This window comes from Amblyraja radiata, chromosome 15 (genome assembly GCF_010909765.2).
Source record: "Amblyraja radiata isolate CabotCenter1 chromosome 15, sAmbRad1.1.pri, whole genome shotgun sequence".
Taxonomy (NCBI): Eukaryota; Metazoa; Chordata; class Chondrichthyes; order Rajiformes; family Rajidae; genus Amblyraja; species Amblyraja radiata.
Genome location: NC_045970.1, coordinates 30,817,360 through 30,843,655, shown reverse-complemented (window position 1 = coordinate 30,843,655; position 26,296 = coordinate 30,817,360).

Below are 26,296 nucleotides of genomic sequence, written 5' to 3'. Positions count from 1 at the left end.
GACTATAGGTGCTTGTCTGTATGGAGTTTGTACGTTCTCACCCTTACCTGCAAGGGTTTTTCTCCGGGATCTTCGGGTTTTATCCCAAAGATGTACAGGTTTGTTGGTTAACTAGCTTGGTATAAATGCAAATTGGTTCTAGTGTATGTAGGATATTGTTAGTGTGCAGGGGTCGCTTGGCGGTGTGGACTTGGTGGACTGAAGCGCCTGTTTCCATATTGTATCTCTAAATTAAACTAAACTAAACTAAACTGGCCCGGTAAGAGACAGTGTGCGCGGACCAGACGCGGCCTGCAGCAGCACAGAGTAGTGGTGGAGGACACCTACATCTTCACATGGCCAGGCCGACCCTGCACCGCTGCCAGAACAAAGGGACTTTATGGCCAACTGCACTTAAAGGCAACTTGGACTATGACAATGGCGCCAAAACCTAGTGACTTGTATAGTGTCTCAGTGGACTATTTCTATACACCTTGTACTTAAGCTAGGATTGTGCTTATGTATAATAATACTTTGCTGAACTGAAAGCAGGAGGGAAAATAATCTAACTGTACCTTGGTTCATGTGGCAATAAAGAACCATTGAAAAGCAGCCAACATAATCAAAGACATGTCCCACCCTCAGCATGTAGCAATAAGGTCAATCAACATGCAGTGCAAGTGTGATGCTGCAACTACACAGGGGCTGAAGGTATTGCGTGGATCATGAAGAGTGGAGTAGGTGTTAATGGGAATGAAACTGGTCAGTCGTAAACTAATGGAATTATCCTTCCGTTAGTCACTACTGGAGATTCTGCCACTCAAATTGAACATGGACCCTTCTCTGATGTGTCAGTGGTGTCTGTTTATTCCTAGAAGGCTGCCCTAGGCAGGGGAAGAGGTGGGTTCAGGCTGTCCTGATATTTACCTTGGGGTGTTCTCCTCCAATGCCCTATTAATTATAGATGTGTGATAACTACTCCTCTCTCAAAGCCTGGTCCTACCCTTTCCCCTCTACTACCAGATCAGGCATTTCACCCGAGGCCCACAACTTGAAGTGGCAATACCCACTGGGAACTACTGTCATATGGTCTCATACCATGACTTATATGCACAACCCTTTGCAAGTTGTACATGTAAAGATACTTGTCCTCACATTGCCCCAGACAAAACCAGCACACTGCAAACTCCAATATAATTTTAGCATGCATTTCTATGTGATTCGGATTTTCCAAGCCACTGTGATTTTCCAAGTACATTTCAAAAACTTGCAAGTACAAGGGCCTGTCCAACGAGCATGAGACTGCATGCGGCGAGCGCGACCAAACCAGAAGCGGGTGCCGCGTGGGGGTCGAGCGGAGGTCGAGTGATCCCCGTGCAGGGCCGGTCCCACCAGCATGCGACTGCATGCGGCGAGCGCGACCATACCAGAAGCGGGGGCCGCGCGGAGGTCGAGTGAGTGATGTGAAGTTCGAGCGAAGTCCGCGGGAGGTTCGCGCTAGGCGTACCCCGTCAAGACGTTCCGTACCCCGTCAAGACGCTGCGTACGCCCGTTGAGGCGGTGCGTACGGCCTCAATGTGGCTGCAGGCCGGCAGGCCGTTGCCGCGCGGAATGTTTGAACACTGTCAGTTTTCCAGAGCCCGCGCGATGTCGGGACCAGCTCCGCACAACTCCATACGGCTCCGGCGATCGAAGTGGGACCGGCCCCGCGAGGCCGTACGGCTCAAGCGACCACGTTAGGTCGCACTTGCCACATGCAGTTGCATGCTCGTGGGACAGGCCCTTAACATAATTCCAATGTCTGCTTTTCATAAACATCTTCTCATCCTGTGCCTCACCTTTAGCTAATTAAGCAAGTAATCAATGACATTAGTAATAGTTCGCATTAATATTGATAACTGGCAATGAACCCATTCTGTTTAGGAAGGAGCTACAGAATCTGGTTTACACCAGTCTGAAGAAGGTTCTTGAACCGAAATGTCACCTATTCCTATCCTCCAAAGATGCTGCCTGACCCGCTGAGTTTCTCCAGCATTTTGTGTCTATCTTTAATGAACCTACTTTACCAGCTCCAAATATGTACGCTTAAAAGTGCATTGCTTCATTCTGTTAGGCTTTGGAGATTTTAAATGACAAATCGCAAGTTGTATGTTTTATTAATTTTCATATTTTTCCTCTATTCATCTCTTTTAATTTATACCCAATTTCCTTCTCTATATTCTCCTTCGTGCCTTGTTTGCCCATTGTAACTCTTTAGTTATTCTGCTATTTGTTCAAGCTTTTTATTCCAAAAGTCTAACTAAGTTGTTTACATGACACCAACAAAGATCTGGCCCTTTTGTAAAGATGAGAGAATGTGGCACCCAGGATAACTCTACCATCTTTAAAACAATCTATCTTAGCTCAGCTATCTTGAGACCAATTGGAGGATCAGATCTCGGAGTCTCCAAGACAGGAGAGCTCATCAATAATATGAGGTCATACAGGTTCCCACAAGTCATTATTGAATATGTCAGAGATAATCGTAAGAAAAATTGCAGATGCTGGAAATAACACCTGACTGAAGCATCCACAGATCCACCCAAAACATTACCTATCCATGTTCTCCACAATGCTAAAAAAACCTCATAAAGTGCTGGAGTAAATCAGTGGGTTAGGCAGCATCTATGGAGAACATGGATATATTTTGTGTCTAATTTTGTAAACTAGCACCCTTGTATTTACATTCTCCAGAATGCTGCCTGCCCCGCTAAGTTAATCCAGCGCTTTGTGTCGTATTTTGTAAACCGGCACTCTCCTTCCCTATGTCCACATCCACAGATGTCGCCTGGCCTGCTGAGTTTTCTCCAGTATTGAACACATCAATAGGGCCCGAATTTCAAACAAGCTACTCAACTGTGGAGGCATCACCACTAGTCCCTATTTTGCCCTCATCCAATGCTGGAGATGATTGCAATTGCGATGTTTCCTCCTCCCCCCTGGTGATTGGGACGGGGTGCATGTGATTAAAATGCCCTCTCCTAACAATATTATCAATTATTTTTAATGTCCTTTTTCACAATTGCACCTATTTTATATATTTAAAAAAATCATGTGCAGATGGATTGTAGTGACAATTTAAAGCCGTTTTATAGCTTCTCATGTAGTGCTCAGTAACAGTGAATTGCTTTAGTGAAACCATTATGTTCTATCCATAAATAGATTATCTGGCAGCCGCCAAGTCTCCAGCTGAGGACTTGCATCCCATGTCATTTGCATCGTATTAACCACAGAGCCATGGGTCCATCCAGCCTGTCAGGCATTTTTGCTTTGCTTGCTGTTAATTAGCAGAGGAATCAGGAGTTAATGAAGAGCTTATGATCCTGGGATGATTCATCTGTGTTGTTTCAGATGAACCATTGCACCCTGGCCACTACAGTAAGCTCTTGAATGTGGGATATCACAGCAGAAGATGGGGAGTGCTTGCTGAGGTCTATTAGAGTGGTGGTCCTCTGGGACCTCTTGCACGGTGGGCTCTGTTAGTTAAAGATTTGAAGGAGTTAATTGCTTCAAGATTGCTTCAAGATTAGGTTACGGGGAACACTATAGCCCATGTTAACACTCTGTCAGTGGTCCAGCCAAAATACAGGACATGAATATTTCTCTTCATAAGTCAGAGACACAAGAATTATTTAATCACAATAATCCTCTGGCATTAGTTAATTATCTTACTTTTAAAACTAAATCAATCTTTAAAATACTTCCTCCTCTGATTTATAAGCATTCAAATTAAATAATAATTGGTTCACAAAACAGATTTATACCCAGTGAAGCTGGCAAGGGATATAATTGTCAACTAATTTAATATGTTCCATGTAACATGTCTGTATTTCAGTTGGAAGATTGATCGTTGCTTGCCTTATTTCTCTGAAATCTGCTACTTTTGTTACTTTTAATAATGAAAACATAAAGCCAGAAATTTCCACATTCAAAATAAGGCTCAAGTATCCCCTTAAAATAAACTTTACTGAAAACCATAGTTCTAGATTTGTAATGTTTCAAGGAGAAATATTTGTTTACATATTCAACAATTGCACAAAACCAACAGTTCTTTGACTTTTTTTCCCATCTCGTGAAAACGTGGACAAGCTGCACTCTGACCATCTGCTCTGATTGTGTAAAGGCTATTGTGAGCACCAGCAGTACATTTGAACAGCCGTACTAACTTCTGACCAAGCTGAATGTTTCTTTGTGCTCTCTCAAAGCATATCGAGGGGAAACATCACCTTTAAACTATTAGAAACCTTTAAACTATGTAGAAACATTAAAATCTGAAAATAATTACAATTCTAAATAATCCTCAAAGCACACTTTAATATTTTATTAATTCTTTGGCTAGAGTGCATGATTAGAAGCTGCACAACTTCAGTGAGCTCGATGAATTGCTCATGATTCTTAGATAGATTTACATGGAACAATGAATAAGGTAGAAGTATAAACAGAAGACGTCAAGTGAAAAATATGGAATGACCAATTTGCCTTCCCTTCTCAAACCTCTACATTATGAAACATGAAGGTCCTTTCAAGCAAACTCCAAGTGAACAATAGGTTCTTTGTCAGCGGCATTGTGTTCTGTTTGTTTCAATGCCATAATTCAGCTGATATTTCAGGTTCGGTTGCATAGCATAACATTATGTGAAACACATCAAATAACAGTTTGATTGGACTGTGTTATAATGCAGTAACTCAATGAAGGAGTTCAGGCAATTATATGAACTGTTAGAGCGAAATGCGCAAGTTTCTGATCAGAAATGTTAACCTCATCCTATGCTACTCACTGGTACTTCTTTGCAATACAGAGTGGACACAATATTCTTCTGCTTTTGTATAGCTACCAAGGTGCAAAATGCACTGAAACCATGGAGACCAAACTAGAATGTCTGCAAAATGCTCCTTGATGCCTTCTAGAGATGGATGTAGTCAAGTAAAAGTTGTGAGACAACAGATTCAGATGATAGGAAATTCCAAAATCGGTGAGATATAACACATCCGTTTATTTTTGTTAATATCAACCTTACATAATGGACCACAAATAATTTGATTAATCATTGGAGATGTTATGCCTCTCAAATAATTTAATAAGTGCAACCAGATGAATCTTGAGGACTGAGAGACAATATGCAGTAGACTCAGATTGGTTGTACAAACAGGATATCTGTACGACTATTTATAAAATTTATTGATATTGCCTTGGCATATCTTTTTCCTTTAAATAAATGATGGAAATCATTTATGGCCCATTTATTTTTTATTCAAAAATTTTGCCTGAATGATATGTTAAATAATTTCTGACTGCTCTGTTTCATGCAGATCTTAAAATGTAAATTCACAAACAGGCATATATATGTGTTTTTTATTAAAATACATTTCCCCTTTTTAAAGATCTTTAAGGAATAAAGACTGCACATTTATTTAACTGGATTGTATGAGCCCATTGATAGCTTTTACAATATCCAGAATAAAATGTAAAATCTACTGTGTCACTTGGCAATTCTGAAGGAAATACAGTTTGAAGGAGCATTAGGAGCATGGACTGCACTAATTAATGAATGGCTGTTAAAAAATCTCAATCTATGTTGTAATATTTAGATTATGGAGATTAATGGAGATTGCTTGTATTCAAAATATTTTTTTAATTCTACAGAGGGCAATCAGTATTCTACCAGTTAAATACTTTAACGGAGTGCTGAGACAATACTTAAAATGTTTTATTTTAGGTTAACTATTAAGTTACAAACAAGCCACAAAATGATTGCTGAATCTATGAAATATCAAGAAAAACACGAGAAAATATTTTGCAAATGGTCGGTGTATTATGTCTAATTTTTCGCACACTGCGCCAGGTTAACCTTGGTGTCAGTGAGAAAGATTATAACATTTACTAAATAATTTGCATGATAATTCATTACAGCTCACTCATTTTAATGCTAATTACGCTAAACGGAGAGGCATTTCACATCATTTGGGTTGAAAGAAAAATAAGGCTGGGAAATGAAAGGAAACCAGCATATCTGACAGAGCAATGAATTAAATGAGTCTGGCTGTAGAATTGCACAACAAAATAAGTTGGCAATGCAGACTCATCACATCTTTACAGAGACAAGCAGAAGCTAATGATTGAGCAATTTAGAACATATACACCCACAGACTCTCATTAAATCAGTCATTGGCTTAACTGAGAGCCATTTTCAGTGACAGAAAGGCAAGCACATATTTTGACATCAATCAGTGACCACTTTTGAGTGATGAAATAAGCAGGAGTAATTTATTTGGGATGTTCATGCTTCTTTGGGAGGATAATAGTCAATTATTTGTTTATAATGCTGGTTAAATTTTCATTAGGCAGATTAATGGAATATCATGTACTGTCAACACTGTGCTGAGAGATGGTCTGAAAGAAAGAAATGGGCAAACAGTTGATTGGTTTTTAAGTGGTAAATTGGTTTTCTCTTCATTTTTCCTCAGAATATGTAAAATGGTCAAGGATTTTAACATAAGGGCGTGAGAGAGGTATATAAATAATGCTGCCATAAATCCTTCATCTGTCATACTTCACGTATCAATGTTGATGAAGCCCAACGATTATGCTACTTTTCCAGCATCTGCACATGCCACCTTTAGAAAACTCGTGAGGGAATTTTTACCAATTGCATTGTTGTTAAACGCATTTTCAAATAAATCTGAACGATTTTAAAGATAAAATATATAAATGGAGTTTGAAATACATAAATATAAAATATATAAATTGTTTAATCCTTGGACATATCAAAGACATTTATTGAAATCAAACCACAGTTATCACTCTTTTATTAAGTCTCATATATTTCTGTAGTTATAGGAAACTGTATAATTTTTGCAAAACATGACAGCTTTCAAAATCCAGTTCAATACATGCATTTTTATAGCCAGCTCCATGTCAATTTGCACGGTCATTTTTAGGGGTAAAACAATGATTAAGAGAACAACATTACTTAACAACCAGGTAAACATTGTTGTTTTATATTAGGTCATCCACCAGTTATTTATGATAGCTGCGAAGTTAACTGTTTACCGTACAAAATGTGTGCAGTACTCAGTCGGGAGCATATTGCTATTGTAAACTTTATCAGCACTGAGTCAATATGACAGATTTATCTTTATAACCGGGTTCATTCTGGGCTTAATCTTTCAACTTACTGCTCATGGATATCTGCCGTTCAAATTGATTTCAAGGCATTCAGCAAGTTTGCGGTTGGCAAAGAACATCAGCATTAGTCAACGATTGTTGGAGCTCTTTATTCTTGTCATGTACTGCAGTTGCATCATGGTTTGCAAGTATAGTTGTCTATCACTAACTTGGGGATTATTTATCCACCTTTGGACAGCATTTCCTACTTCAAGAGTATCATTGCCCTCCATGAAAGCATTGGCACTCTCTGCAAGTGTCTCCCACCACCTATCAACACCTCTTAACATAGAAGGAGTACATTAAAAAAAAAAACATGCTCTATCTAAGAAGACAGCTCTGCCATTTAAAATACTCTGCAATGGGTTTTGGATAATGGTGGCTTGGTTTTCACTTTCCTTCACAGTTGTATTAGTCTAGTTCTTGCTCAGGATGTACGTGCTACTAACAAGACTTGTTCTCCTTGGAACAATGAGGTTGAAGGGAAATCTGTCAGAGTGTGCCAGAACATGCCTGGTTAAGACAAATTAAATCTAAGTAACCTTGAAATTGATTGGAAGCAGGCCTGGTACACAGAAACATAAGATTATTGCACAAGAAATGAAACATATTACAGAAAAGATATAAAGACGGAAAATGCTGGGCACTCTCAGAAAGTCAGTCAGCAACTGAGGAATGAGAGACATTTCAGGTCTGAGACTTCATCAGAAAAGAACCACCTCATATTCTCGGTCTTTCCATTTTAAATGTCATGCCTTATGTCATTCAGGCATTTATTAAGTAGAGCTTCGTCAGTGCAGATTTCACTGGGAAAATGAACAACATTGTGAAGTATAATCTCCAGAATATTTAGGAGGAATCTCAAATCTGATGGCATGAAATTGGACATGGAGTTTGCCAAATGACAGCAAATGTGGGAAGTCTGAAATAAAACCAGAAAATCCCAGAATGCTTATCAGATCTGACAGGAGCTATGGTAAAGGAAATGGAGTTAATGTTTCAGACATTCAGAGCTTTTCAGAAGTAATTGACCAGTAATGATAACTCCTTCTCTTTGTTGACCGGAACTACTGGTCATTTCCTGGATTTTCTGTGGGGAGGTCATACAGTCATAGAGTCATGGTCAAGAAAGTCTCGACCCGAAACGTCACCCATTCCTTCTTTCCAGAGATGCTGCCTGTCCCGCAGAGTTACTCCAGCATTATGTGTCTATCTTCATTATAAAGTCATAGAGTTGTACAGCATGCAAACAGGCCTTTAGCCCAATATATCAATGCTGACCAAAATACCTCATCTCTCATCTACACTAGTCTTAAGGGCCTGTCCCACCAGCATGCGACTGCATGTGGCTAGTGCGACCTAACATGGCCGCTTGAGCCGTACGGCCTCGCGGGGCCGGTCCCACTTCGATCGCCGGAGCCGTATGGAGTTGTGCGGGGCAGGTCCCGACATCACGCGGGGCTCCGAAAAACTGACACTGTCCAAAAATTCCGCGCGACAATGGCCTGTCGACCCCCAGCCACACTGAGGCTGTACGCAACGCATTGACGGGTGTATGCAGCATCTCGACGCCGTACGCAGCATCTTGACGGCGTATGCCTCGTGCGTGGCGTTGCGCGATGACGTCACCACCCGGCGTGCTATTGCATGATGACGTAACCGCCCGACTCCGTGTGACGTCCAAATTCAGTCGGCCCGCCTCCTGCCCAGCTGATTGGTGAGTTTGATGTCGGGACCAGCCCCGCACAACTCCAGACAGCTCCGCGGTTGGAAGTGGGACCGGCCCCGCAAGGCCGTACGCCTCAAGCCACCACGTTCGGTCGCGCTAGATGCATGCAATCGCATGATGGTGGGACAGGCCCTTTATCTGCTCTAATTCAACCATATCCCTCTAAACCTATCCTATCCATGTACCTGTCCAAACGTCTTTAAATATTTTTATAGTACCTGCCTCAACTACCTCCTCTGACAGCTTGTTCCATATACCCATCACTCTCTGTGACAAGGTTGCCCCTCAGGTTCCTATTAAATCTTTCCCCTCTCACCTTAAACCTATATCCAATTTGGCCAATTGGGTTTTGGCCAATATTATAATTCAGCAGTTTTGAAGACTGCAGACCCTAAATCCCTGGTTAATGATGTTAGAATGTGGGATGAAAGAACAATTGACTTATTTGGTCATTAGATAGGAGTCATCTACTTTCCTTTACGAATGGAGAATAATTACATAGAGCAGAAAATATTTCCTCAGTAATATATTACAGCAATTACATTTCAATGGCTATATTATTTTATTCCCAGATCAAATAACAATGTTTAAGAATATTTTTACTGAAATTGGTGAGGCAACACTTGGAGTATTACGTTCAGTTTTGTTCACCCTACGATAAGAATGATGCCATTAATCTGAAAAGTTTGCAGAGAAAATTTAAGAAGATGTTGCCAGAACTCAAGGAACTGAGCTAAAGGGAGACATTAGACAGGTTAAGACTTTATTTCTTGGAGCACAGGAGGATGATGGGGTGATCGTATCGAGGTGTATAAAATCATGAGGGAAATAGATAATTTGAATACACTGAGTTTTTTCACCAGGGTAGCAGAATCAAGAACAAGAGGGTATAGGTTTGAGGAGAGAGGAGAAATATTTAATAGGAACCTCAGGGGCAACCTTTTCACACAGAGGATGGTGAGTATATGGAACGAGCTGCCAGAGGAAGTAATAGAGGCAGATACAATAATAATATTTAATAGATGTGGAAATGTATCTGAATAGGAAAGGTTGAGAGGCATAAGGGCAAAATGTTATTAATTGGGCAAACTCTGTTTATCCTGGTCGGCATGGACGAGATGGGCTGAATGGCCTGTTCCATACTCTATAACTGAATGACGGCAACATAGAAAATAGAAGCAGGAGAAGACCATTCAACCTATCAGGCCTAATTTACTATTAAACAAGGTTATAGAGTAATAGAATAGCACAGCACTCACTGTAATGCCCCTGTCCCACTTAGGAAACCTGAACGGAAACCTCTGGAGACTTTGCGCCCCACCCAAGATTTCCGTGCGGAGACCATGGGTGGGGCGCAAAGTCTCCAGAGGTTTCCGTTCAGGTTTCCTAAGTGGGACAGGGGCATAAGGCTGGCTGTGTCTAGTTTAGTTTAGTTTAGTGTATTGTCACATGTACCGAGCAAAAACACTTTTGTTTGCCTCTATCAGCCATCAAGCCTGTCTGTTACTGAGGCATTGAAAACTGAGAATAAATGAACCAATGATGGAGCCACCACAGGCCTCTCCTCATCACAATCTAAATACCTTGTTTTGTGACAGATTTTTCAGCCGGGGAACGACTATTTCCTTCCCATCAATCCTGTCAAGTCACAAAACATTTTAAATGTTTCAACGAAGCATCCCTCATTCTGTTAAACTTTGGAGATCTAGCCGACTCAATATCTCCTCATATGACAGACCCACCATTCCAGGTACCAGTCTGACGAATCTTCAGTGCATTCTATCTGTAGGAGGGATATCCGTTCTGAGGAAAAGGCATGAAATCGTACATAATAATTAATCAGACCATGACATAGGAACAAAACTAGGCGATTCGGCCCATCGAGTCTGCTCAACATGGCTGATCTATTTTTCGCTCTCAACCTCATGCTCCTGCTTTCTCCCCGTAACCTTTGACACACTTACTAATCAAGAATCTATCTATCTCTACTTTAAAAATACCCTATGACTTAGCCTCCACCGTTGTCTTTCTGATCCACTCCACTGTATATACCTCATATTCTGTTGCTTATCCAATTAAGATTGCCCCCCCGCTGAGAGATTCAAGACAGAAATATACTCTTTCACACAACCTGATGCTGGCATGCTGGTGCAATGAAGGCTCACAATATGCAGCAAGGTCAGCGTATGATGAAACTTGACTGGATGATCAGGATGCTAACAGGGTGATGATAAAGAGTGAATGTAAGAATGGAAGTGCAACAAGATCACTGTGGACTGCACACAGAAGATTTAATTGGATTTCAGGGAAGAAAGGCCTCATAAAAGGATTTAAAGCATTGTTTGCACAACCATAATTCAACTGGAGAGAAAACTGTCCCAGTGACAATGAATGTGGATAATTGGCATGAAGTAAAACAAAGGAAGAGGACAAAACACCATTACACAAAAGCCCAATGCAGCCTCTAATTATTTACTTCCAAATGACTTCTATTCAATCACATTATTAGTACCAGAGCTAGGAGAGTATGCACTTCTCGAGATTTAGATTTTCAGTCTTTGCTTTCTTACCTGAAAAAGTTGCATCAGACATTCTATTCTGCAATACCTGCTGTTCATAATCGCAACAAATGCTTCAAGTGCAAGTGAAGACACTGCAGTTCTGGACAATCATTCTGATAATGAAATGATCCTTGCTGCACACTTATTCATTCTTCTCTTTAATCTACCACAATGCCTTATTGCCGGCTTACTGGAATAGGTCCAAAGACCATCACTGTAATTGGCGATATTCATTCAAATGATTTGGGAAGTGAGCACAGGAAGAATCACAGTGTACCGAAGGACAAGAGAGAGAGAGGGGGGGAGGGGGAGTGGGGAGCGGGGGGGTGGGAGGGGGGGTGGGGTGGGGGGAGAGGGGGGGACAGGGAGACGAAGAGAGAGAGAGAGGACGAGGATATGAGATATCTCAAAGATAGTCGGAGAATATGCTCGATCTAGAGAGAGAATATCGTTCTCATCTACGCACAGTCGCTCTCTCAATGAGCGAGAGACTATCTATAGAGACGAAGAAATTTAATTCTCAAATGTACCGACTGCTGAAGAGTGAATTCTTACATGTAGCTGCATGACAAGCCTGTAACACAATACGCGTACATAATATATAATACAGAAAAATAAATAAATACATTTATAACTCCTATACCAATGCACAAAATCCTGAAATTAAAAAAAGTGCAAGTAAAATACAAACGGCTGATACTCCATTCTACTGTAGAAGGGCCCTGACTCAAAACTTTATCTGTCCATTCTTCCACAGATGCTGCCTGACCCACTGAGTTCCACCAACAGTTTGTTTTTTGTTCATTTCAGCATCGCAGTTCCTTGAATTGAGATTTACAGTCTATTCGGCTTCCTTTCCATAAATATTAAAGGACTTATGAAATGCGCTTTATACACTGTGTTAACAGTAGAATTACGAATACATTTGTAAAGAGCATATTTATGATTTTACAATAAGTAATAAAGATACATTTTTATCTTCATCAGTAGATGTTTTCGCATCTGATTCTTCTTTTAATTCTTATTGTGTCCATGCCAAGATAGTAAATCATGAAATATGGGATTTCAAGTTATTGAGTTATGAACATTGAAAGCTACTGAAGATGGTGGCTTTTACCTACATCTTAAGATTTGATCTTTCTCTTTAAAATGTGAGTTCAGGGGTGCTTGTCTGGGAAGGAAATCGCTTCTGCCTGTCCCATGAGGACGAGCAATTTTCAAATTTCTTTCCTTTCATTTGGAAAAATAAAATTTGATTTTCTATATAAACAAATAACTGCAGATGCCAGAACTCTGAAATCAAAATAAAAACTGATGGAAGCATTTAGCTGAAGTTTGCACTTGGTGTTTGCACCTTCTCCCTGTGACCACATGGGTTTCCTCTGGGTGCTCATGTTTCTTCTCACATCCCAAAGATGTGCAGGTTTGTAGGTTAATTTAGCCTCTGTAAATTGCCCCTAAATTGATTTCTACTGCTGAGAAATAACTGCTGGCCATGCGAGTGGAACATATTGAGGGAACTAGCTCATCTATCCCATGTGGTGCCTAACTGACAAACTCAGTACAAACTCAGAACTTTGGATACCTTGCTCAATTTATTTTCCAATATAATGTCTTATTCGCTTTTCAAATGTGAGCTTACTGAGCCAGGAAAAATAATGTCAATGTTTAATCTCATGTTCAAATCCGCCCACAGTTTTGACTGTCATTGTGACCAACTTCAACAGTGTAATTTAGTTTGGAGATACAGCATGCAAACACTGAGTCCATGTCAACCTACCGTTCACACTAGTTCTATGTTATCCAAATATCTCATCCATGACCTAAACACTAGGGGCAATTTACAGAGGCAAATTAACCTACAGACCTGCATGTGGGAGAAAACAGAAGCACCCAGAGGAAACCCAAGCGGTCACATGGAGTAAGGGCAAATTCCACACAGACAGCACCTGAGGTCAGGATCGAATGGGATCTATGGTGCTATCAGCTGAATCACTGTGTCACCATTTTTATAGAATAAAATCTTATGCACCATTTTTACCCCAAAATACTTTCTAAAGTTTAATTTAGTTTAGTGTAACATGTGGCAACTCTGAGATCACCCAGCTCTGGACTTTTGCTTACTCCTAACTACCTTATGCAGAAACTGCTAATGCTGGTTTACAAAAAAGATTAAATATGGCACTCGACCCAAAACGTCACCTATCCATGTTCTCCATAGATGCTGCTTGACCAGCTGAGTTACTTCAGAACTTTCCTACATTTGGTTCAACATTTGGTGGGAGGGCTTTCAGCTACCCAGCTCCTAAGATCTGGAATTCTCTCCTTAAACCTATCAGCGTCTCCTTTACAGCATTCCTTAAAAAACGACCCCTTTTGGCCTAATATCTTATTTTTGGCTGTGTTTTTGCGATCATTCCTTCATTATTTAATTCATTTGAAGAGTGTTGTCATGGCTAACATTTATTGCCAATCCCTATTTCCCATGATAGACACAAAGTGCAGGAGTAATTCAGTGAGTCAGGCAACATCTCTAGAGAAAAAGCATGGGTGACACTTTGGGTCAGGACTCTTCTTCAGACTGGGTAGTCTGAAGAAGGGTCCCGACTTGAAACATCACTTACTCCAGCACTTTGTGTCTATCTTTGGTATAAACCAGCATCTGCAGTTCTTTTCTACCAACATATTTCCCATAAAATGAGGAGTTAGTAAGCAATGGCAATGGTGAGTTCTGAGTGATATGTGAGCCAGATCAGGTAACGATGGCAGATTTAACGTTTGTGAACCAGATGAGTTTTTACTGCAATCTGGTAGTCATCAGATTTATTTAAACACTTGAATTTAAATTACCCAGCTGTCATGGTGAGATTCGAACATGCATCTCTGGCCCAGGAATCTGAATATTAATCTGGCAATTCAACCACTTTATGGCTGTACCCACTGTGTGCATATTTTTGCTTAAATTACTCTCCCAGTGGGATTGGCAACTCTCCCTCTGGGATGTTTAATTTCATGAAAGGTTCTTGTTGCCGCATTGAATGTGAAACAGGTATTAAAGGAGAAACCTAATCCCTGCTGGACAATTCCTTTTGCCGTACAAAGGCTAGAATGTTACCCATTCCCACCTCTCAAATTGATGAGAACTGAGCTGCAGTTTGTCAGTTGCCGAATTGTTTTCTCTGGACAAGTAGCAGGAACAGAACCCATTTAGAATGCTCGACAGGGATCTGCTCGTTTGGAAACATTAACATTCTGAAAAACATGCAGTCCTGTCCAAATAACCTTGACCTGATTAAATTCTGATTACAATAAATGACACCACCAATGGCTGACTGCATCCCTCTCAAAACTAATTGCAATCTTTAGATAGTTTTGTGTACTGTCTGTCTGCCCACAAAGACAAAATAATTCATTTGGGAATGCAGCTCCCAAAGCCAGTCTTTAAATCACACTGTTGTTTATACTGAAAAGAGTAGAAGTGATGAATCTTGCAGCAGGTTTGGCTATGATTCTAGTCTAACTTTTTTTTATCACCATATGTATTGATAACTGCTTAAATCATCAGTTATTAGTTTTATTCACCAAATATAAATAATGATATAACTGTTTTTTTAGTGCTGGACTATTTTTCGGTATCAATGAAAAACAAATCCAAAACACTGTCCATGAGAAAAAAATTACCATTGGTTGCACTGATCTCTGTACATTCAGTTCCATCTGAGATATTAGAGCAAATTCTCCTGAGTAGTGCCCAGAAATATTACAGCATTTGAAAGAGAAGTTCTAGGGCACGAAATTAATTCCAATTGTAATCATATTTACCCCCAAAGTTTCCCAAGTAATTTCCCACCACAATTTCAACCTTTCAAAGTGTTTTTCAAAAATATGTTACAAGGCTGAAATAATAAATAATTGTCTTGAATGGCTTATCTTTGATCACCAGAAGGGTCTCGACTCAAAACGTCACCTATTCCTTTGAACAGGAGATGTTGCCTGGCCCACTGAGTTACCGCAGCATTTTGTGTCTATTTCTAATCTTCACGGTTTGGTTTCTCTGGTGATTTCCTGGAAACTCAAGAAATTTGCCTGCACTGAACCAAAGTTCAAAATTTCTGCTGAAATCGATCATCACCCATTCTAATATTAATTTTGGCAATCTGTTTCTCCCGAAGTTGTTGCACACACACAGTCTGGCACAGTTGGGCAAAATTAAGATGCTGTCTGGCTAGAGATGTGGGTTCCTAATGTGTTGCAGCACTTTCAGCACATTTCACCATTCACGCACCCACTAAACCTACCTAGAGAGCAGTCCTGAGCTACTATCTACCTCATTGGAGACCCTCAGACTATCTTTATCGGACTTTACTGGGCTTTATCTTGCACTAAACGTCATTCACGTTATTCCCTTTATCACGTACACGGTGGATGTCTCGATTGTAATCATGTATTGTCTTTCCGTTGACTGGTTAGTAAGCAACAAAAGCTTTTCACTATACCTCGGTACACATGACAATAAACTAAACTAAACTAAAACTAAATAAACTACCTGATCATGGAATTGAAATCCAGCCTGAAATGTAGTAGTCTCATCTCCTGCACTGGCATGCAAATGGGGACCTGGTATTTCCCTTCCCTACCCTTAATAATCATTAAGCATATTAAGGAGGTACTCACATAAGCTTATGTAAATAACTTTTGTGTTTAACATTCTCTGCCAAAAACAGTCAAATTTAAATTCCTGCACATGCCACTGATCTCATTCAATTACTTTTAATACACTAATAAATGTAGTGTAACAGTGCAATTAGATTTAGAATGATGAAGTTGTTTTAGTTGGATCTCAAGCTAGCTACTATGATTAATAACCCAAGCTCAGAGCTTTAATAGCTGTGATTTTTATATATATGCAGTGGTTGATTTATACACCCAATGTTTCTTAAAAGCATTCATAAATATTATTTAATAGTATACTTTATTCTTCAATCTGTCTAAAAGATAATCAGATCTTGCGTCGGGCTTTAATGTTAATTTATCTTGAGCTTGTTGTGCTGTAAAACTTCTGTACAATTAGTTGCCAATTCAATGTTTCAAATAAAAAAAATCAAGGGAACTTTTGACCGATTTTATAACAATCCCGGTTATGAAATATTATCACGCTATCAAGAGCAAATGTTCTTTGTATATTTATTCATGAGTACTGGGCCATTTATTTGACTGATTTTTATGCTCGTGGAATAGTCTTTGTCACCACTTGTACTCTTCCCAAATTGATCATGCATTAAAATAGAGAGGGAATTGACATGATAATCCCTGCCCCAGCTCTCGTTTTCATCTCCAAGCTTATCCTTATTCTCCTAGCCTTATCCTTATTCTCCATATAATCTCCTGGCTCTTCACTTTATCTCACAACCCTGTGTGCCTTGTTCCACCTCTCCATTTCACCTTCGCATTCATGTTTGCTGTCTTCAGATGTGAGTTTGATCTGCCTTGCCCTGTCACACCTTATCCTCCTCTCGTTTCGTACAGAATCACCTCTTTATTTCTCTCTTTCTCTATCCAGGATTCTCTTCTGCCCTATTCTGTTTTGTTTTAAATTTCACCTCTCATTTCCTCTGTCCTGTTTATCTATTGGCTTCCCTTATCTGTTCATTCTGCACTGCATTTCTCTGCCTATTCCCAGATCTTTTTCTCATTCCTTTTTCTGCTGCCGTTTTATCTGCCATTATCTGGTCAGTCGGAATGACCAGGAATTTAAATTCAAAGCTTCAGCGGTCTTAATTAAAAAAAATGAATAAGACTAAATCATGGATATTGAAAGAACGTGGTAATATAAATCAAAGCAGCAGAAGAGTGCCAAGTGAAAAATCCTCAGTACATAAAAAGTAGAGTACTATTAACAGAATGTGATGTCTCAGTAAACTCCCACCATGGTGTCTGGAGAATGTACATTCAATTAATTAATTAAACTAAAGTGTCCAATAAGTAGCTGGTATTATTAATTGACTGATTAGATTGATTGAAAAATAGAGCATGGAAATAGGCCCTTCAGCCCATTTTGACCACAATGACCATAAACCACCCGTTCTATGTTCTCCCACTTCCGCATTCACTCCCAACACACCAGGGCAATATTTTGATGCTGATTAACCTACAGGTTGGGAGGAAACCACAGCAGCCAAAGGAAACGCCCGTGGTCACAGGGAGAACAAGCAAACTTCACACAGACAGCAGTCAATATGAGGATCGAATCCAGGTTTCTGGCGTTGTGAGGCAACAGCTCTACCAGCTGCACCACGGTGCCACCCAATGTTTACTGAGTAACTAAATGAGTGTTATGCAAACCCTTTGGTTCCTGAATGTCCTGTGAAGAAGGAAACCCATTCTCTTTACCTATAACTGTGCAGTGAAGACCTGGACTCTTGGCTCACTGAGTTCACTGGAAAGACAAATGATCCTATTGTTATTTGCTTCTGCCAGGATGACATCCCAGAACTGAGGTAGCACAGTGGCAAAGCAGTAGAGCTGCTGCCTTACAACACCAGAGACCTGGGTTCAATCCTGATAATGGGTGCTGTCTGTGTGGAGTTTCTACGTTCTCCCTGTGAATCTGTGGGTTTTCTTCAGATGCTTTGGTTTCCTCCCACACTCCAAAGACATACAGGTTTGCAGGTTAATTGGTTTTGGAGCAAATAATAGTAAATTGTTCCCAGTATGTAGGGAAAATGGTCATACTTCACAAAGCCAGCTCCCAAGGTCAGCATTGAATCCAGGTCCCTGGAGCTGTGAGGAGGTGGTACTAGCTCCTGGACCACTGTGCCACCTGATCTCTGCCAATGGAAGAGATTATCAGATGAACAGAGAAAAAAAATTAAATGATCTGAAAATGCAATATTCCCACTGACTCTTGGGAATCCCTCGCTCATAACCACTCAAAGTGTGGATGGAGCGTTCAATATTGAGACCATGAAGTCCCTGTTAAATGGCAGGAGGACCACATCATTTTACTTGAGTTTAAATGAAAGATATAGCGTGGGAACAGGCCCTTCGGCCCATTGAGTCCATGCTGACCAGCGATCATCCCGTTCACTACTACTATCCCACACAATGGGGAAAATTTACAATTTTTACTAAAGCTAATTAACCTATAAAACCTGTACATCTATGGAATGTGGGAGAAAACTGGAGCACCCGGGAAAAAAACCCACGCAGGCACAGGGAGAATGTACAAACTCTGTAAACGAATAAATGAAAACAAAAATATTTTGGACATCTTTAATCCTGAAACTGCAGAAATAGCTAAAATAAGTTCTGTCGTGTATTTTTTATTCTTCAGATTGGCAATCTAATGACATTTAGCATTAAATAAAGCTACATTAAATATTAAATAATGATTTATCAAGCAATTTGAAAACAGAGTGCCAAGTGAAAAATCCGCAGTAAATAAAATGTATACTACTATGGAAGTAGTAGAGTAGGAGAGCACTACTACTAAAAGTAGAGTACTAAAACTCTGTTCAGTGTTTGGATTTGGAAAGGAGTCCAAAGTTAGGCAGAAATGGACAAAGGCAGAATAGACGAAGATTCAATCTCCAAAGAAACCAAGCTAGAAATGTAGAGACAAGAAACTGCAGATGCTTGTTTACAAAAAACAGCCAAAGAAAGGAAGCAAGGTAGGACACAGTAGACCAGAGGTTCAAGTATGAGTGTCATGGGCTGGAAAATATGACAACCAGGAGTGTTTTTCAAAGCACATTTATTAGCTGTAATTGCCAGAATTGCAATCGGCAATCACATAAATTAATATTTATTAACATTACATTCCTTATGTCGTTAGAACAAAGACCAATGTATTTTTTTAAAACAGGTACTAACAGCAGCAGCATTTTCTAAATAGTGGCTTGTGTTTTGTACTACTATTGGTTTGGAGACAACACAGTTCGAAAATCCTATTAACATGCATTGGATTTGCTATTTGAACCCGCCTGTTTTATTATATGATTTGCAGTGTATGTTGTATTTCTGCTTGTTCTTTAAGTTGAAAGTTCTTTAATATTTGCCGACAAAACTTATTTTAAAGACCTTTAAATAATGATATGAAATTGTTTAACAAATGGTTTGAACTTTAGAAATTCATGGGGTTAGGGGAGGGGAGGGAACATCCAAAAAATGGAGGCTATATTTACATTGACTATCAGCAGAGAACCCAAGATTATTGGCTTAACTAGGTTAATATTTGTATCTGGGTAATACCTGTATTTTAAAAGGCATGCTTAATGAAGTGATTAAGATTGCTCAATTATAATCATGGTAATAATATAACTTTACGTTAAATGCAGGAAAAAGCCATAGCATTTAACAAAACACAGAACTCATTGCTGATTGGTGACTGTAAAATAGTCATATAGCTAGACATTGGACTGGAAAATATGCTGTCTGGCAGAGTTAAATATGGCCAGGTTGGATTAATCAAAAAAATGGTATTCATTAGTCATTGTCCATCATTTTCCAGGAATTTCAGTCAATGAGCAAATATCAATGTTCATAGAATATTGAAACCATATGGACTCTGCCCCATAAACAACACTCGTGTAAGGTACAAACCTACATGGAAAAACTTGCGTGCAGTAATGGAAGTTTTGAACATCCATTCTTATGTCAGTATTTGAGACTGAACTTAATTTCCAAACATGTAGGGGTCTTGGTAATATTCAAGATATTTCCTAGCTTATGCATGTCTGAATATTACACTGAGCATGAATTGTTCAATCACAGCTTTACATTTCCTGGTAGTTATTACTGATATAATTTTGCATGTAAGTGATTGTGGTTTCGTCTCATCAGCACGTACATCTCGCCTTTGTCTGTATAGTGAGAATGTAACAGTTTGCCAATAATAAAACACCGCTCATAATGAGGTCAGAGACATGTAATTACATTTTGATTTAGATTTATAATTGGTCCAAATTACAGAAACAATATAGGCATATGATCAATTCCAAGGGAGAACCAAAGCATAAAATTATACTAAACTCTGTATAATAAATATTAATATTAGATCCACCTTCACTAACCATGTCAAAAATATCTGCACTCAATTTGTTTGTCTCATTGGGCCACAGGAATCAATGGATGCCTTTTTAACTGAACAGATGAAGCACACAATGCCATTTTAAGAAGTAGTGGTACTGTTAAAGGCTTTAACTCTTTGCTTCCTAACATCAACATGAAATATTTGAAAGTCGAGTTATGAGCTTGCTGTAATGCAATGCTCTCCCTTTATTTAAACTGTCTGAGAAAACCCTATCTCCAAACCACCACATGTGCCTGTACCAGGGTAACATTTCCATTTCCAATTGTTATCTGGCATCAAGACCTTTTTAAGTGAATTTGGAAAACGAAGCCATTTAGAAAAGAGTTATACCCACCTCGGTATTTCCTACTGAAAAGTAGTGTCACGCAAATCCCAACCATTTTAATTCATCCAAATTTGGAAATTATTATTCTTAGGAAGTAAAAGAGCAAATTGATTAACTGGAGTAAACATGAATGATTGATTAATTGTAAAGCAGCTGACATATATCCGAGCAATTTATTAAATTAGAACCATTTACAGAGGCTCTCTGTTACATCTGTTTCCGAGTACAATGATTCTTCAATATATCCAGAGGACTCTTTTTCCAAACTAGGTTAAGAACCATTAAAAAATGTGTTCAAGAACTGTTGGGGAAGAAGTTAAAATCTCTTTACAAAGGGACAAGAACATTTAAAGATATTATCAAATACAGGACTATTTATAGCTCTCCAGAGGATTCTTTATCAACAGAATTCCTGGTCTTGACAACTTTCCTGGAGGGAAGAGAGAGTATATTTTAAATATATATATATTAAAAGGGAGCTACAATCCCATTTGTATTCTTACCACTTGTCTCTGGATTCCATCTTCATGTTTTGCATGACAAAGAACATAAGTAGAAGGAAGTAGAACATTCAGCCTTTGAGACTGCTGCATCATATATATATCATCATATCTATAAACTGTGTGTGTGTGTGTGTGTGTGTGTGTGTGTGTGTGTGTCATTTTGCATGTGAAACTTATTTCCTTGAAAACCAGACGCAAAAACATGGAGAGTTTTACATATTTCGGTAGGGATTTAACTTATGATTTCAGATTTCTAGATTTCGTCAATTGTTTCTCCGATTTTGAATAAAATTGTTTACAAAACATAAAAACATTTTAAAATCAAACTGCTGCATGAGTCACAGTGCCATCTCACAGATGTCCAATCACAATGGATCTCATTTACATATGCCATCACAATGGGACAGGTGTAGGAGATTGGAACCTTCACGTGGTCCCACTAAAACCAAACTGCTGCATGAGTCACAGTGCCATCTCACAGATGTACAATCACAATGGATCTCATTTACATATGATATCACAATGGGACAGGGGTGGGAGATCTCTCCCCCTCCCTCCCCCCTTCCACCCCGTGCCTTTCCCCCACTCCCCCTTCTCTCTCTCACCCCTTCTCTCTCTCCCCCTTCCTCTCTCCCTCCCCTTTCTCTCTCTCTGCCCCTTCTCTCTCTCCCCCTCCTCTCTCTCCCCCTCCACTCACCCTCTCCTCTCTCTCCCCACCTCTCCACCCCCTCTTCCTTCCCCTCCCCCTCTTCACCCTCCCCCTCTCCTCTCCCCTCCCCCTCATCCCCCACCCCTCTCCTCTCCCCCTCTCCTCTCCCCTACCCTACCCCCACCCCTCTCTACCCCCCTCACCCACCCTCCCCCCTCTACCACCCCCTTCCCCCACCTCTGTCTCCCCTTCACCCTCCTCACTCCCCTCCCCCATCCTCATCCCCCTCTCTCTCCCTTACCCCTCCCCTTCCCCCTCCCCTTCCCCCTCCCCTCTCCTCCCCCTCCCCCTCCCCACTCTCTCCCCATCTCCCCCTCCCCACTCTCTCCCGATCTCCCTCTCCCCTCCTCCCCCACCCTCCCCCCATCACCCACCCATCCTCTCCTCCTCCCCTCCACCCCCCTCTCCCTCTGTCTCTTGCCCTTCTGTCTCTTCCCCTCTCTCTCTGTCTCTCCCCATTTTCTCTCTGCCCTCACTCTCTACCCCCACCCTCTCTAGATGCGCCTGCGAGTTGGGTGCTATGCGTCAGTGGATAGGGCGGTTATGGGGTAAAAGGAGCAAATTAATAATAATAATATAATATCAAGGGGGGTAGTTAGCGTGTGTGCGGGGTGGTAGTTAGTGTGTGTGATGCCACATGCTGCCCCCCACCCCGCAACCGCACGTTGGGGGAACAGACCCAACGGGTCTGCACTTGGTCTAGTAACTATTAAAACTCTCGTTGGTTTGTAATGCGTTCTATTTCGCGAAAATTCATTTAAGCCATTTGTGGATTTATTCCTCCACCCTTTGCCGTAATGGAGAAATGTTTTACATATTCCTGTTGAGTTTTTCCTCCTCCACATTTTGTTTTGAAAATTAGGTTATTAATTTCCCTGCTTTTTTAGTAAAAAACATCAAAACATTTTAAAATCAAGCTGCTGCATCAGTCACAGTGCCATCTCACAGATGTACAATCACAATGGATCTCATTTACATGTCATATCACAATGGGACAGGTGTGGGACATTGGAACCTTCACGTGGTCTGGCGTGCACAATCAAATAAGTTCAAATAGAGCAAGTTGTCCTACCCCCTTCCCTATCTACCCCTCTCCCCCCCCTCTATCCCCCCTCTCTCCATCCCCTCTCTCCCCCCTCTCCCCATCTCCCCTCCTCTCTCTCTATATCTCCCCTCCCCCTCCACTCCCCTCCCCCTCCCTTACCCCTTCCCACTCTCTCCCCCCTTCCCCCCTCTTCCCCCCTCTTCCCCCCACCCCTCTCTCCTCCTCCACCCTTCCTCCACCCTCCTCTTCCCCCCACCAATCCCCCATCCCCCCTCCAATCCCCCTCTCCCCTCCTCCAACCCTCTCTCCCCACCCCTCTACCCCCCTCCTGTTCCCCCCTCTCTTTCCCCGCCTCTCTCCCCACTCCCCCTCCTATCTTCCCTCCTCTCTCCCCCCTCCTCTCTCCCCCTCCTCTCTCCCCCCTCCTCTCTCCCCACCTCCTCTCTCCCCTCTCTTCCCCCTCCCCCCTCCTCTCTCTCTCCCCTCCTCTCTCTCCCCTCCTCTCTCTCCCCCTCCTCTCCCCCTCCTCTCCCCCTCCTTCCACCCCATCTCCCCCTGCCCCCCTCATCCTCCTCCCCCCCCCCGTGTGTGTGGGGGGTGGTTTAGTGTGCGTGTGAAGCCGCAGCATTTGTAATGTTGCGTCTGGAAGTACATTCTTTCTAATATATGAAATTGCAGATATTTTACCATGAATCATTGCAGTGAGAAAGAATAAAAGGCATCTCTCATTTTTCTTTCATGACATTCTCATCACACATTAGGTTCGTGCTGTAAGAATTAGTTTCCCAAATCTTTTGCTTCATGAATCAGGCAGACATAGTCCATGGAATCCGTAAGACTCATACGTAAACTATAAAGTAACTTCCATTAGTTAGCCCTTGTCAGAAATCGTCAATATTAACCATGTTCTGGTGTGTGATCAATGAAAAAATCTCCAGACTTTCTTTGATTGAAAGTCATAATGGACCCGGTGGGACGAAGGGCCTGTTTCTACGCTGGATCTTTCAATCAATTAATCAAAATATGATAAAAAACAAACAAAATACGGGAAGGGCTAAATAGAATGAAAAGAGACTGAGAAAAAGATGTAGAAAAGAAAGTAAGGAAAGAATGATGAAAGAGAAAAGAGATGAAAGAGGAAGGAAATAAGGAATCAGGATGATGTACGAATGAATAAATTAATTAATTAGAGAGGAACGTGTTTATCTCAGCTTAGAGATAGAAAGAAGACAAAGACTATAAAATGACTTAACAGTGTAAGAATGACTGAAAAATGATTAAAGAAGGAATTGTAGCTAAGGGGACCCAGATTGCAAATTCCTGTCGTCTGTGCAAAATACATCTGTTATCAAAAGAAACATATCTTATACGTTAAAAGGTTATTTATTGAAGAGATAGTTTAAAGTCAGTTGTTTTGAATTATTCAAAGGGGATGTTTTACATAGTTTGTGAATACAAAATATAAATAGTGTCCGTATGTAAACGTTAATGCATCCTTAACTTATTTTTGAAGTGTGACATATTCACCTTTATTTTGCCTGCACGAATTCTAAATCACAACACTGAAAGATTCTAGTGACACTAAAATAAAACAATACTGACAGGTTAGTTTTTTCTCTCTCTCTCAATCCATATTTTGACCACCACTAGGCAGGATGCGAGGGCCATTTAATTAGGACCAGTTCTTTCTGGTGTGAAAAGGCTCTTATAGGCTTTGATTCCCTGCAGCTTCTCAGTGGGAAGTTGTTGGTGATAATTGACATAGGATTTCCTTGTTAACCAGCAGCAGGCTTCAAGGATTAAATAGAGACAGATCTGGAGAAGAAAGTGAAGAGATAAGAAGTGGAAATGTTGCGACTTATTGCTGTGGATACAGTGCTAACAAATCGCAGGCCACGATTGAGGAGGGAGACCTAAGATTTTGGGCCTATTTGGGCTTAACTGAACAAAGCGTGACTTCCTGGAAATGCCAAAGTCTAATTAGATTTATATTATGTTGTCACTCTGAAAGTTTTCAAGGAGTTCTCTGAAGTAAAGAGCTAAAAAAAAACACAGTTAAAATCCATAAATACAAATGACTGTAGGCAGGGGTACCAGGGAGGGGAAATCAAATGATTGCAGTTGCTGAAAATCTAAAATCAAATCAAAAGGAACTGGAAGTTTCAGTGGGACGGGAAGCATATATGGGATGAGAAACAGAGCCTTCAGGTTCAGAAACTTCAGGTTAAAGACCTGTATATTCAAAGTCGTCTCTCATTGACTGAAGGTATGGGGAGGAGGCTTGGGTTACTAGGGAATTTAGAATTATACAAAGACTTTTAGACTTTAGCCTTTAGAGATACAGCAGTGAAATAGATCCTTTCGGCCACAGAGTCCACCATCGACCATCGGTCACCCCGTACACTAGCTCTTTCCTACACACTAGGGACAACTTACAATTTACGGAAGCCAATTAACCTGCAGACCTGTATGTCTTTGGTGTGTGGGAGGAGACTGGACCACCAAGAGAAAAGCCAAGTGGTCACAGGGAGAAAGTACAAACTCTGTGCAGACTACGTACCTAGTTTTTGTACTATAATTTGTAGACCAACTATTCCGGCACTATGAATGAGCCAACACAAAAATTGGCAGCTTTTGCATTGAAGTAAGTAATCACAAATCTAATTAAATAGATATTATTATTTCATTGTTTTGAGTAAACAACTTAATTTCGTAATCGGGGCTTTTCCCATTTTTTAATTTAATAGTTGTCTTTGTCTCTCATAAATGCAGTTAACTTTCAGAAAAATTTATATCCGTGGTTTGAGCCTTGATAGAGTGTAATCATTAGCCTTGTTTTGTTTTAAAAAAATTAGTTTAGAAATAAAGTATGGAAACAGGCCCTTCGGCCCACCGGGTCCATGCCGACCATCGATCACGTGCTCACACTCGTTCTATGTTAACCCAGTTTCGCATCTGCTCCCTACATACTAGGGGCAATTTAGGGAGGCTAATTAATCTACAAACCCATCTGTCTTTGGGTTGTGGGAGGAAACCGGAGCACCTGGAGAAAACCCATGGCATCACAGGGAGAGCGTACAAAACTCCGTACAGATGGCACCCATAGTCACGATTGAACCCAGGTCTCTGCCACTGTAAGGCAGCACTGTG